This window comes from Oncorhynchus gorbuscha, linkage group LG14 (assembly GCF_021184085.1).
Source record: "Oncorhynchus gorbuscha isolate QuinsamMale2020 ecotype Even-year linkage group LG14, OgorEven_v1.0, whole genome shotgun sequence".
Lineage (NCBI taxonomy): Eukaryota > Metazoa > Chordata > Actinopteri > Salmoniformes > Salmonidae > Oncorhynchus > Oncorhynchus gorbuscha.
In genome coordinates, this window is record NC_060186.1 from 17347516 (window position 1) to 17361675 (window position 14160).

The 14160-nt window shown below is 45.9% G+C and overlaps 2 long non-coding RNA genes across 2 annotated transcripts; both read right to left on the minus strand.

The window, feature by feature from the left end:
• Window positions 1–5960: 5960 nt before the first annotated feature.
• On the minus strand, window positions 5961–10779 carry LOC123994569. Its single transcript, XR_006831668.1, has 6 exons — window positions 10454–10779; window positions 10099–10351; window positions 9914–9985; window positions 9695–9828; window positions 8014–8221; window positions 5961–7644 (listed from the first exon to the last, which is right to left on the minus strand). It is a non-coding gene; the product is annotated as an uncharacterized LOC123994569 (long non-coding RNA).
• Window positions 10780–12613: 1834 nt separating this feature from the next.
• On the minus strand, window positions 12614–14056 carry LOC123994570. The gene is made up of 3 exons (XR_006831669.1): window positions 13770–14056; window positions 13409–13574; window positions 12614–13283 (listed from the first exon to the last, which is right to left on the minus strand). It is a non-coding gene; the product is annotated as an uncharacterized LOC123994570 (long non-coding RNA).
• Window positions 14057–14160: the final 104 nt, after the last annotated feature.

Genomic DNA, 14160 nt, shown 5'->3' on the forward strand with positions numbered 1-14160 from the left:
TTGCAAATGCATTACCAATAAAGAACTGAAATATCAAATTTACATAAGTATTCAGACCCTTTACTCACTACTTTATTGAAGCACCTTTGGCGGCGATTACAGCCTCGAGTCTTATTGGGCATGATGCTACAAGCTTGGCACAACTGTATTTGGGGAGTTTCTCCCATTCTTCTCTGCAGATCCTCTCAAGCTCTGTCAGGTTGGATGGGGAGCGTTGTGACACAGCTATTTTCAGGTCTCTCCAGAGATGTTCGATCGGGTTCAAGTCCGGGCTCTGGCTGGGTCCCTCAAGGGTATTCAGAGACTTGTCCCGAAGCCACTCCTGCGTTGTCTTGGTTGTGCGCTTAGGGTCGTTGTCCTATTAGAAGGTGAACCTTCGTCCCGGTCTGAGGTCCTAGGCGCTCTGGTGCAGGTTTTCATCAAGGATCTCTCTGTACTTTACTTTACATCTTTCCCTCAATCCTAACTAGTGTCCCAGCCCCTGCCACTGAAAAACATCCCCACAGCATGATGCTGCCACCGCCAAATTCCAAGCAGGCTGTCAAGTGCCTATACTGAGGAGTGGCTTCCGTCTGACGACTCAACTATAAAGGCCTGATTGGTGGAGTGCTCCAGAGATGGTTGTCCTGGAAGTTTCTCCCATCTCCATAGAGGAACTCTAGAGCTCTGTCAGAGTGACCATCGGGTTCTTGGTCACCTCCCTGACCAAGGCCCTTCTCCTGATTGCTCAGTTTGGCCGAGCGACCAGCTCTAGGAAGAGTCTTGGTGGTTCCAAACTTCTTCCATTTAAGAATGATGAAGCCACTGTGTTCTTGGGGACCTTCAATTCTGCAGACATTTTTTGATACCCTTCCCCAAATCTGTGCCTCGACACAATCCTGTCTCTGAGCTCTACGGAAAATTTATTCGACCTCATGGCTTGGTTTTAGCTCTGCCATGCACTGCCAACTGTGTGACATTATATAGATAGGTGTGTTCCTTTTTCAATTCATGTCCTATCAATTGAATGTACCACAGGGGGACTCCAATCAAGTTGTAGAAACAGCTTAAGGATGATCAATGGAAACAGGATGCACCTGAGCTCAATTTCGAGTCTCATAGCAAAGGGTCTGAATACTTCTGTAAATAAGGTATTTTTGTTTTTTATACATTTGCAAAAATGTCTAAACCTGTTTTTCCTTTGTGTGTAGATTGATGAGGGGAAAAATGTTGTTTCATCCATTTTAGAATAAGTCTGTAACCTAAATCAAAAAATGTGGAATAAGTGAAGTGAATCATTTCCGAATGCACTGTATAACTTGGGTTACTATACAGATCTAACAATTGTTTTACTGTATCCATTACAAAGACCATAGTAACCCAACTGTTGCTTTCTGTCCATGATTATGGTGACATCTATCAAAACACAACCAAGACCTTACTTTGTGAATTAAATGTTATTAAATTAATTAGATGTTATTATAAGACACAGCATTGTGCCGTGTATTAATCACTAAATAGTCTGTCACTCCCAAACAGAAGACATCTGCATTGGTACCAATTTATTTTTAAATGTTTTAACTTACATTTCCTTGTTTATACATTACCAGCCAAAAATGTTCACACCTACTCATTCCAGGGTTTCTTTCTTTTTACTATTTTCTACATTGTAGAATAATAGTGAAGACATCAAAACTATGAAATAACACATGTGGAATCATGTAGTAACCAAAATAGTGTTAATCAAATCCAAATATATTTTCTATTTGAGATTCTGCAAAGTAGCTACCCTTTGCCTTGATGACAGCTTTGCACTCTTGGCATTCTCTCAACCAGCTTCATGAAGTAGTCACCTGGAATGCATTTCAATTAACAGGTGTGCCTTGTTAAGTTACTTTGTGGAATGTATTTCCTTCTTAATCTGTTTGAGCCAATCAGTTGTGTTGTGACAAAGTAGGGTTGTTTAACTGGCCTTTTGTATCTTTCAGACCAGGGAATCTTGTTTCTCATGGTCTTTCAGATACAAAAGGCCCAACTGGCTGGAATAATTTACCTGTAGAAATCAGGGCATTAAGAGTACAGTGAATTTAAGAAAGCTGTCAATATACAAATATGATCACATAATGTTTGTTTTTTATTTGTATTATGTAAGTTGAATGTTTTATTATTTGACAGTAGTTGCCATATTACAGTTGCTTTGTTTTTTAATTTGGACACTTAAGATTTGTAGTTACATCCATGTACGTGCAAATGTGAGAAAATTACAGTTTGTGCTATTTTTGTGTACAGTGCTAAGAGGTTGAAAATGTAAAATTGGGAAGATTGCACCTTTCCCTAATAAACATTTAGTGGTGCCAGTGGCTTCCTGCTTGTTTGTACAGTGTATTCCTTCACAAATAAGATCACGCTGAAACATACCAAACAACCTTGATTTAATGACATGAGTTGGAATGTGCGTGATGATCTACAGTGGCAAGAAAAAGTATGTGAACCTTTTCGAAATAACTAGATTTCTGCATAAACTGGTGACACATTTTGATCTGATCTTCTAGGTCACAACAATAGACAAACACAGTCTGCTTAAACTAATGACACACAAACAATTATACGTTTTTATGTCTTTATTGAACACACTGTGTAAACGTTCACAGTGCAGGGTGGGAAAAGTATGTGAACCCTTGGATTTAATAACTGGTTGCCCCTCCTTTGGCAACAATAACCTCAACCAAGCATTTTCTGTAGTTGCGGATCAGACCTACACAACTGTCAGAAGGTTCCAGAGTAACAGTTCCACAGTAGCGCTGTGGAGCATCCGGGTGCACTTTTGCAAACTTTAGACGTGCAGCAATGTTTTTTTTCGACAGCAGAGGCTTCTTCCGTGGTGTCCTCCCATGAACACCATTCTTGTTTAGTGTTTTACGTATCGTAGACTCGTCAACAGAGATGTTAGCATGTTCCAGAGATTTCTGTAAGTGTTTAGCTGACACAAGGATTCTTCTTAACCTCATTGAGCATTCTGTGCTGTGCTCTTGCAAGTCATCTTTGCAGAGCGGCCACTCCTAGGGAGAGTAGCAACATGCTGAGCTTTCTCGATTTATAGACAATTTGTCTTACCTTGAACTGAAGAACATCAAGGCTTTTAGAGACTAGGAACAGTGGGTTAACTGCCTGTTCAGGGGCAGAACGACAGATTTGTACCTTGTCAGCTCAGGGATTTGTACTTGCAACCTTCTGGTTACAAGTCCACCGCTCTAACCACTAGGTTGCCGCTTTGTGAATGAAAAATGAATGAAAAGTTAACCATCTCAACTACAATCAGCTGTATGTACTGAATCCCTTTTATGACTTAACATTTACCGCCTCAGCACGGCTCAGGCACACTAAATGTAACAGGGATAACATGATTTCCCCGTAAGTGCCCTCTGACTGACTGACTAGGTATTACAGTTGGCTAACAGGCCTGACTAGTTAGCTGTTCTCAGAATGTGGGCAATTTTTCTAGAACTCCTGCACACACACCTATCGGAAATGAGCAGGTCTGGTTGAGAGACATTGCAGAGCAGAATGTGGTATTGTGGCGGGGAGGAGGAAGCGGGGCCTGATGTATTTGAGTGGCAGCTTGCACATGGCGAGGGGCCAGTCGGGCATGATGTAGTTATGATACTCCGACATGGAGCGGCTGGGGAGGGGGGTGGGGGAAACCACCCTCGGTCAGCAGGGCGCTGGTTAACTCTGTCCTCAGGAGGTACTCCTGTGGAACAACAGGAAGCTAAAGGGTTAACCATGGGAGGAGTTAGCCTGGTCCCGGACTCACAAAGAGTCTCAGAGTAGGAGTACTGATCTAGGATCAGTTTGGCATTTTAGCTCACAATGAAAAGAATGATATGGACAGCTTTTTGAGCCTTGGTCCCATACTGTACGTGCTGTAGTGTTTCCTACTTTCCAATCACTGTCAAGCCATACACAGAGGTTTGGCTAACAACACAGACTAGACCACCAGGCTATGGGAGGAGGCTTTCACAGAACACAAATTAAATTGGAACACATTCACTTGCAAAGTGACGTGCTCATTTGCGTTACATAAATGTCACCCAAAGAGGAATGAGGCTTTCTCAGAATTACATTACCACAACTTCCTGCTTCAATGAACAACTTGTACATTTCTCTGTGATCTGAGACGGTGTTTGAGAAAGAACACATAAAAGAAAGAAAGAGACTGGGAATAAGAGTTAAGTATAGCGAAGGAGTTTGTTAGAGTGATGGAGAGGATTATGGAGGGGTAGATGGGGTGGAGTGGAAGAATAGAGAGAGAGAGACAAGTGAAGAGGGATGGAGTGTAGTGGAGAGGTTCAGCGCCAGTGGAGGCTGCAGAGGGGAGGACGACTCATAATAAATGGCCTGAATGGAATCAAACATGGTTTCCAGGTGGTTGAAACCATTCGATTACACTCCATTCCAACCATTATTATGAACTGTCCTCCACTCACCAGCCTCCAGTGATTAGTGCTCTCACCCTAGCCAGTGTGAGGATGTTGGTGATGTTCTTGGTGATGACCAGAGAGCTCTTGGTCCGTGTCACCGCTACATACAGCAGGTTCCACTCATCGTCTGGGATGTCACCCCGAGGACGAGGGAGAAAACAGTGGAGTCAGCCACTAGCAAACATTGGTACTATAATCTGGACTGAAATACATCAACCAATGTTCTGATTGGGTGTAGGTCGTGGACCAATGCAAACAGTAATTGGCCTTAGATCATAGTTGGTATTTGGATAGGTTTCCCAACTTCATAATGATTGCACACACACACACCACCTGAGTAGCTGGAAAGTCTGAGAAAGAGCAGGGGAGATTTGAGTCAAATGAGAAATATCAGACTCTCAAATACAAATACAGGATAAGAGCGTCTGCTAAATGACTTAAATGTAAATGTAAAATGTACTGTACTGTACATGTACTGTACTTGTGTGTATGTATGTGTGTACAGTATGTAAGTGTGTGTGTACCTGCGTGTTGGACCTCTCTCTCTGTGCAGCTGTAGAGGCGTTCCACCAGCTCAGGGATGTGGCTATTGTATTTTTCAACCATGGAGAGTTTGCCCTCCAACTCACGGTCCTCTGTTTTTTTAGCATAACTCTTCAGACTCTGCTGGGTGAACCTACGGATGAATCTGTCCTTGATGACTAGAGAACAGAGAGAGAAGGGAACATGTTTAAAAAGGGAGAGAGGTAGTTACACTGCAGGGTAGAGCTAAATCTATTGATACAAAAGACCCTACCAATAAAACAATGAGCAATGAGAGAGCCACTGCAGGATACTGTCTTACCAAAACCAGATATATATATCACATAGGGACAACATACTAATTTACTTGTATTAGAATTGCAGACCTGAGGCAAGGGGCAGTGTGTTGCGCCACTCACCTCGAGAGCGGTTGTTTTCTGGCTGCATCCGAACCCAAATGCCCATGATTCTGTTCAGCCCAAAATTCTTCACCCCCTGGAGTGGAAAATACATGTCTTACACAAGACCCAATCACATTGTGTGTGTGTGTGTGTGTGTGTGTGTGTGTGTGTGTGTGTGTGTGTGTGTGTGTGTGTGTGTGTGTGTGTGTGTGTGTGTGTGTGTGTGTGTGTGTGTGTGTGTGTGTGTGTGTGTGTGTGTGTGTGTGTGTGTGTGTGTGTGTGTGGACACTCACCCCTACGATGTGCAGCCTACAGCGGGGGTTGGTGTTGGTGAGTCTGACAGCTTGGTCGAGCAAAATTCTATCGGGGGAGATTTTCCGCACAACCCCGGCATGCATGTTTGGTCGAAATGCGAGAAGATGGTAATACAACGCTTGGTGCGGATAGTACGGCGGGTAGACTGGGCCAGAGGAACACTTGGCGCTTCTGTCATAATGCGGGACTCAATTTACCCCTAAACGATTTATAACAACAGTGGAAGAGTGATTTTAAAAAACTATGTTTGCCAGCTCAGTGTATAGCATGGTGTTTGGGGATGGAAAAAGCTCGCCAACGTTATCAAGCATGCTATAACAACTCCATCAACATAATACTCCACGTTTTACAGAAAATAAATTGTCAAATACCAATCGGATTATTGTAATTATTTATTTCAAGGTATGCCTACATTTTTACTGAACTGCCCGAACATTATTTGCCGACATAACCTGCAGGATATCATGGTAGCCATTATACAGTTGAAGTCTGAAGTTTACATACACCTTAGCCAAATACACTTAAACTCAGTTTGTCACAATTCCTGACATTAAATCATAGTAAAAATTCCCTGTCTTAGTTCAGTTAGGATCACTACTTTATTTTAAGAACGTGAAATGTCAGAATATCAAATAATTATTTATTCACCGATTGAAACGCTATTAGCGCGCACCCCGCTAACTTGCTAGCCCTTTCACATCAGTTACATATAGACGTTCAATATCTATTGTGATGGTAAAGATTTATCTTGATTTTGTTCAACAGTAGGATAAATACTGATGTGCTGAACTGCTTATATAAAAGAAAGAAGCAAGAAGGTTGCTGTCCTAGTTGGGAGGGAAGGGCACCAAAGCGTTGCATTAATTACCAGTGTGGATCAATCCCCGAGCAGAGGGGTCTAATGGAAGGGATATGTCATCTGAAAACTAGCTGTTATTAGCCGAGAGGCTTGGAACTCTATTTGTTATTATATTAATGTATACCCCCTGGTGATGTTACCAGGCAAGCCAAAACTCCACCCGGGAACGTGACGTGATCAACAAAAATCACAGAAGCAATCTTTCCCCATTAAAAGCAGTGCAGCCAAACCTGAACATGGAGCAATAAGGACACACAGTTTAAATTTGGATTATAGCTCCTGTCCAAACGTTGTTAATCAGTTTATGATTAACCCCGTTCATGAAAATAGTTTGCTCCTACAGACAGTGAGATGAGTGGCCTTGGCTTGCGACATAAAATAGGCAAACAGTTATTGCGGCATTCAGTTACTGTTCGATTGAATGTTAGAATGTGCAAAACGAGTGACCTAAGAGACTGAGCCTGGTATGATCGTTAGTGCCAGGCGTGCCGGTTCCAGTATCTCAGAAACAAGAAATGGCTTTTGTGGGCACACAATCACCAACAGTGGACAATTGAGGAGTAGAAAAACATCAACTGGTCTGACGAATCCAGGTTCCTGTTGTGTCATGCTGATGGCTGAGTCCGGATTTGGCATAAGCAGCATGTGTCCATGGCCCCATAGTGCCTGGTATCAACAGTACCGGTTGGTGGCGGTGGTATAATGGTGTGGGTATTGTTTTCCTTGCACACGTTAGGTCCCTTGATACCAAGTGAACAATGTTTAAATTCCCTGAAGAATTCAGGCTGTTCTGGTGTAATGTAGACCCAGGTTTGTGTAATGTAGACCCAGGTTTGGTCCAGGTGTGGTACAGTGGTGTACCTGGAGTGCAGTCCTGTGCCTCGTCTATAAAGAGGACATCATACTTGTCCAGAGTCGGCCTCCGCATCTGCCACTGCTTCAGATACCCTGGAAGACAATGACATATTCAAAACATGGTATGGAGTGAAAAAAGCTTACCATCATAGTTCATGTGGTATGCATACTCCCTGGTCTCTTCTAAGGCAACCATTTTGTCCCAGATCTTCTGGGCATCCCTCGCAAACATCTGGAAAATAAAGGCAAGTTTGTTCAATTATGGAGAGAACCTGCATGTGTGTGACTTGTTTTTTTTTTTTTTTTTTTTTAACCTTTATTTAACCAGGCAAGTCAGCTAAGAACATATTATTTTCAATGACGGCCAAAGAACAGTGGGTTAACTGCCTGTTCAGGGGCAGAACGACAGATTTGTACCTTGTCAGCTCGGGGTTTGAACTTGCAACCTTCCGGTTACTAGTCCAACGCTCTAACCACTAGGCTACGCTGCCGAATATGGGACCAAAACAGAGGAGAAAAGTGTGTTTTCTGGTGTGTGAATGTGTGTGTTGGATGTTTCTTTGGGAGGAGAGGTTTTTGTGGATTTGGGTATAACACTTACCCTTTTTGCATTGCGGTTGGGCACGGTCACTGTGCCATGTGTGTTTGGGACGTGGTTGGGGGTGATGTGTGTGTCGGCCGAGGCCATGTAGGCATTGAGGGTCAGGGTGACCACCTTGACGTTGACGAAGCCCCCGCTGCCCTTAGGCAGCACTCAGGCCACAGAGAAGGGCTTCATGTTACTAGACAACGTCTTCAACTCCTGGTAACTGGGAGAGAGGGGAAAGGGACCTGAACATGACCAACTGGATGACTGATTGAACTGATTGAACTGATTGAATGGCTTTACTGAAAGACTGACGACAACCAGACATATGGAGCAAAACTGTTCTAGACATACGGACAGAAACTGGTCTAGACCGACAGACAAGCAGACCCGAAAGCCACGGAGTTGACCGTCCTGCAGTCCACATTCCTGGGGCAACGGCGCTGGGCCTGGGTGGCCACAGACTTGTTGAAGGCCATGTGGAGGTGTGGCCTCTGCTGAGCGTACAAAATTAGGGTGGTGGTCTTCCCTGTGACTAGAACACAGCAACAACATTTAACCCCTATACTACGTCACAGAAGGAACATTCACACATAGGGCACAATCAACAGCTCACAATGTGGGCTTTTTTGTGAAATGGGGTGGACCATTCGTGTGTGTGTATCCACTTGAACTACTCTACAAAGGAGCTGGTCGTGCACTACAGGAAAAGGCGGGCCGAACAGGCCTCCATTAACATCGACGAGGCTGTAGTGGAGCGGGTTGAGAGTCTCAAGTTCCTTGGTGTCTACATCACCAACAAACTGTCATGGTCCAAACATACCAAGACAGTCGTGAAGAGGGCATGAGAAAAACCTTTTCCCCCTCAGGAGACTGAAAAGATTTGACATGGGTCCCCAGATCCTCTAGGTTCTACTATCGAGAGCATCCTGACCAGTTGCATCACCACCTGGTATTGCAACTGCTCAGCATCTGACTGCGAGGCGCTACAGAGGGTAGTGCGAACGGCCCAGTACATCACTGGGGCCAAGCTTCCTGCCATACAGGACCTATATAATAGGCGGTGTCAGAGGAAAGACCATAAAATTGTCAGAGACTCCAGTCACCCAAGTTATAGGGTGTTTTCTCTGCTACCGCACAGCATGCGGTACTGGAGCGCCAAGTCTAGGACCAAAAGGCTCCTCAACAGCTTCTACCCCCAAGCCATTAGATTAATGAACAATTCATAAAAATCGCCACCGGACAATTTACATTGACGCCCCCCGAACGAACACTGCTGCTATTCACTGTTTGTTTGTTACCTATGCATAGTCACTTCACCCCCACCTACATGTACAGATTACCTCAACTAGCCTGTACCCTCGCACACTGACTCGGTACCGGTGCCCCCTGTATATAGCCTCGTTATTGTTATTCTTATTGTATTACTTTTTATTATTACTTTTTATTTTAGCCTACTTGGTAAATATTTTCTTCTTCTTGAACTGCACTGTTGGTTAAGGGCTTGTAACTAAGCATTTCATGGTAAAGTCTACACTTGTTGTATTCGGTGCATGTGACAAAGTTTGATTTGACAATTGTCACGATATAGAAAGAGTATCCTCATCCTGAACTGATGAATCACAGACTGAGCTGAACTGACATGGAGAGGGTGCCCTCTAGCGACAATTCAGAGAATGCTAGCAAAAGTACCAACCCTATATCTAACTTGTTTTCTGTAAAAACACAGCTGTGGCATGATGTTGGTAGTAGCGGTCTGGTGGTACGTGGTCTCTATGGATGTCGTGGTTGAGGATCTGCTGTTTGTGGGTCACCCGAACCTGGACTCTCCTGAGAGAAAGAGGACTGGGCATGAGACACGGGTTATGACTGATTCATTCAAAATACTTCCTTCCAGAAAGACATCAGTCCTCACCCACTCTGATTGGTTATTGCTGTGGGCAGGGCGTTCTCCATCAGGTGAAGGACGTAGAAGATCTATTGCAACCTGGAATGGAGGAAGGAGAACAGAGGTGGAGAGAGAGACCGTTAATGTCCGCCTGTCTATCCATCTGTTTGTACATGTCCATCTTTCCATCTCTATATAATTTCCATCTTTACCTGTTGCTGATGTTGATGTCATTCCTCCTCACGGCGAGCAGCATGGTTGCCATGGCGCTGAGGTACTCTGTGATGGCTGAAGGGAGCGCCATCACAGAGTATGTGTGGGGCTACATACCCCCTCGATACCCTCCATTTTTTGGGAGTCTGTGTAATGCAGGCCTCAGCCTGAGAGAACAGACGATGTGTCCTCACACTCTGTAACACTGTCCCAGGCTTCACCCTTTGACTGGGCTTATACTGGGCCATGAACCTGGAAAATAAAAATAAAAAACACTCACACACACACACAGAGAATAGATCAGAAATGAACAGAAATGGCCCAAAGGAAAAGTTTAAAGTAAAGAGTCCTTACTCGACCATATGGAGGATGCTCTCCTGGTCGTCCTTTATGATTCTATGGGTTTCCAGGATGGCGTTGATATTCTTCACGGCGTCGATCTCCTTCTTCGTGTAGCGGTAATACAGCTTCTTCCAGGGCCCAAAGACACAACCGAACCCAAAATAATGTATACAGCACATCTATTCAAATGTTTACACTAGCTTATCTTCATAAGCTAGTGGCTCGACGACTCATTGCGAGATCTCAGAACAGGGCTCCGGGCAGCCGAGCGGAAATGGAGGAAAACTCGCCTCCCTGCGGACCTGGCATCCTTTCACTCCCTCCTCTCTACATTTTCCTCCTCTGTCTCTGCTGCTAAAGCCACTTTCTACCACTCTAAATTCCAAGCATCTGCCTCGAACCCTAGGAAGCTCTTTGCCACCTTCCCCTCCCTCCTGAATCCCCCCCCCCCTCCTCCCTCTCTGCAGATGACTTCGTCAACCATTTTGATAAGAAGGTCGACGACATCCGATCCTCGTTTGCTAAGTCAAACGACACCGCTGGTTCTGCTCACACTGCCCTACCCTGTGCTCTGACCTCTTTCTCCCCTCTCTCTCCAGATGAAATCTCACGTCTTGTGACGGCCGGCCGCCCAACAACCTGCCCGCTTGACCCTATCCCCTCCTCTCTTCTCCAGACCATTTCCGGAGACCTTCTCCCTTACCTCACCTCGCTCATCAACTCACCCCTGACCGCTGGCTACGTCCCTTCCGTCTTCAAGAGAGCGAGAGTTGCACCCCTTCTGAAAAAACCTACACTCGATCCCTCCGATGTCAACAACTACAGACCAGTATCCCTTCTTTCTTTTCTCTCCAAAACTCTTGAACGTGCCGTCCTTGGCCAGCTCTCCCGCAATCTCTCTCTGAATGACCTTCTTGATCCAAATCAGTCAGGTTTCAAGACTAGTCATTCAACTGAGACTGCTCTTCTCTGTATCACGGAGGCGCTCCGCACTGCTAAAGCTAACTCTCTCTCCTCTGCTCTCATCCTTCTAGACCTATCGGCTGCCTTCGATACTGTGAACCATCAGATCCTCCTCTCCACCCTCTCCGAATTGGGCATCTCCGGCACGGCCCACGCTTGGATTGCGTCCTACCTGACAGGTCGCTCCTACCAGGTGGCGTGGCGAGAATCTGTCTCCTCACCACACGCTCTCACCACTGGTGTCCCCCAGGGCTCTGTTCTAGGCCCTCTCCTATTCTCGCTATACACCAAGTCACTTGGCTCTGTCATAACCTCACATGGTCTCTCCTATCATTGCTATGCAGACGACACACAATTAATCTTCTCCTTTCCCCCTTCTGATGACCAGGTGGCAAATCGCATCTCTGCATGTCTGGCAGACATATCAGTGTGGATGACGGATCACCACCTCAAGCTGAACCTCGGCAAAACGGAGCTGCTCTTCCTCCCGGGGAAGGACTGCCCGTTCCATGATCTCGCCATCATGGTTGACAACTCCATTGTGTCCTCCTCCCAGAGCGCTAAGAACCTTGGCGTGATCCTGGACAACACCCTGTCGTTCTCAACTAACATCAAGGCGGTGGCCCATTCCTGTAGGTTCATGCTCTACAACATCCGCAGAGTACGACCCTGCCTCACACAGGAAGCGGCGCAGGTCCTAATCCAGGCACTTGTCATCTCCCGTCTGGATTACTGCAACTCGCTGTTGGCTGGGCTCCCTGCCTGTGCCATTAAACCCCTACAACTCATACAGAACGCCGCAGCCCGTCTGGTGTTCAACCTTCCCAAGTTCTCTCACGTCACTCCGCTCCTCCGCTCTCTCCACTGGCTTCCAGTTGAAGCTCGCATCCGCTACAAGACCATGGTGCTTGCCTACGGAGCTGTGAGGGGAACGGCACCTCAGTACCTCCAGGCTCTGATCAGGCCCTACACCCAAACAAGGGCACTGCGTTCATCCACCTCTGGCCTGCTCGCCTCCCTACCACTGAGGAAGTACAGTTCCCGCTCAGCCCAGTCAAAACTGTTCGCTGCTCTGGCCCCCCAATGGTGGAACAAACTCCCTCACGACACCAGGACAGCGGAGTCAATCACCACCTTCCGGAGACACCTGAAACCCCAACTCTTTAAGGAATACCTAGGATAGGATAAAGTAATCCTTACCCCCCCCCCTTAAAAGATTTAGATGCACTATTGTAAAGTGGCTGTTCCACTGGATGTCATAAGGTGAATGCACCAATTTGTAAGTCGCTCTGGATAAGAGCGTCTGCTAAATGACTTAAATGTAAATGTAATAACTTTAACCCTAACGTCCTCCACCTGTCCCAGGCTCTCACCAGTGACTGGGTGATAATGTTCCTCCAGCGTTGGCAGACCAGGCTGACATTACAGTAGAAGTCCTCAGCAGGCAGGAGGCTCAAAACCAGCATCAGCACCTCCTCTGGGAGGACGTCCACGAAACCCTGGGGATGGGACAGGCCTCTGCTGCTCCCCAAGAGGAAGTAAAGGGCGTCAGGCAGGGCCTCCGCCTCCTCATGGTGATTCATAAAGGCTGGGTCTGGATCTGACAAACAACGCTCAAACTCCTTGCCGTCCCCAAACATGTCTGTTGTCAGCCCCTCCAGATAGTCCACCTTCTCATCCTCAGGTTTCTCCTTCATAGAGGTGGCTAGTGCCTCCTCAGTCCCCATTTAGGGGAGGAGCTCTCCATTGAGTCCCTCGGTGTTATGGAACCTGAGCCCTGGGACAGGGCTGCTTTCTGAGGACTGAACACCCTGACCACACCGATCACAGGGGAAAACTGAGTGATCCCCTGCTGCTGGTCATCACTCGCATCTGAGATCTAGGGAAGAGAGGAGAAGAGGGAGCAAACGGAGGGGATGACAAGGTAAATGATATGTGTACAAAATGTTACATCACTTCAGGTCTCAAGAGTAAAAAAAGCTAAAATACACAAATGTACAGTACCTCTCTTTCTCTTTGTGGGTGTTCTGGGGTACAACCCCCGGGTTGGGGTCTGAGTTGCTGTGCCTGCGAGTGACAGAGTGGGGCTGTGTGAGGTGTTGGCTGCCCTCTGGCCTCCTACTAATTTCACGAAACTCCTCTAAGCTCGGGTGCCTTCGCTGGGCTTTTCCTGAAACATTACCAGGGCCGTGAGTACATCTCTACATCAATGCTACACTCTCACACACAACTTCATGACACCAGTCCTGTGTTTTGGGTCAGTACTGAGGTGAATGCGTACCGATTAACGTACAGTTAAGTTTACAGATGGGTGACATGGATTAGCAAATTACAGTAGTTGGATTAGCTAGCAATGGTCATTTACCATCCTCGCCCAAGCAGCATTACATTTAGTGGACGACTCCATCATGTTGTTTCAAGAACACCTGCTGATGTCCAAAAATACAAAAACAAGTCTTTAATATTCCAGAACTGGTGTGACAACATTATTTGGGTTAAACAATTATTGAATAATGATGGACAACTATATGATTATCCAGAATTTATGAGAACACACAATGTTACATTCACTCCTGAGAATCAAATTGTTGTTAGAGCTGTCCCTAAAGGTGCTATTCTTCTTTTAGGAGAATATAACAATACTCCAAGTGCAACTTGGAGGCGGCAGCGTAGCCTAGTGGTTAGAGCGTTGGACTAGTAACCGGAAGGTTGCGAGTTCAAACCCCAGAGCTGACAAGGTCGTTCTGCCCCTGAAC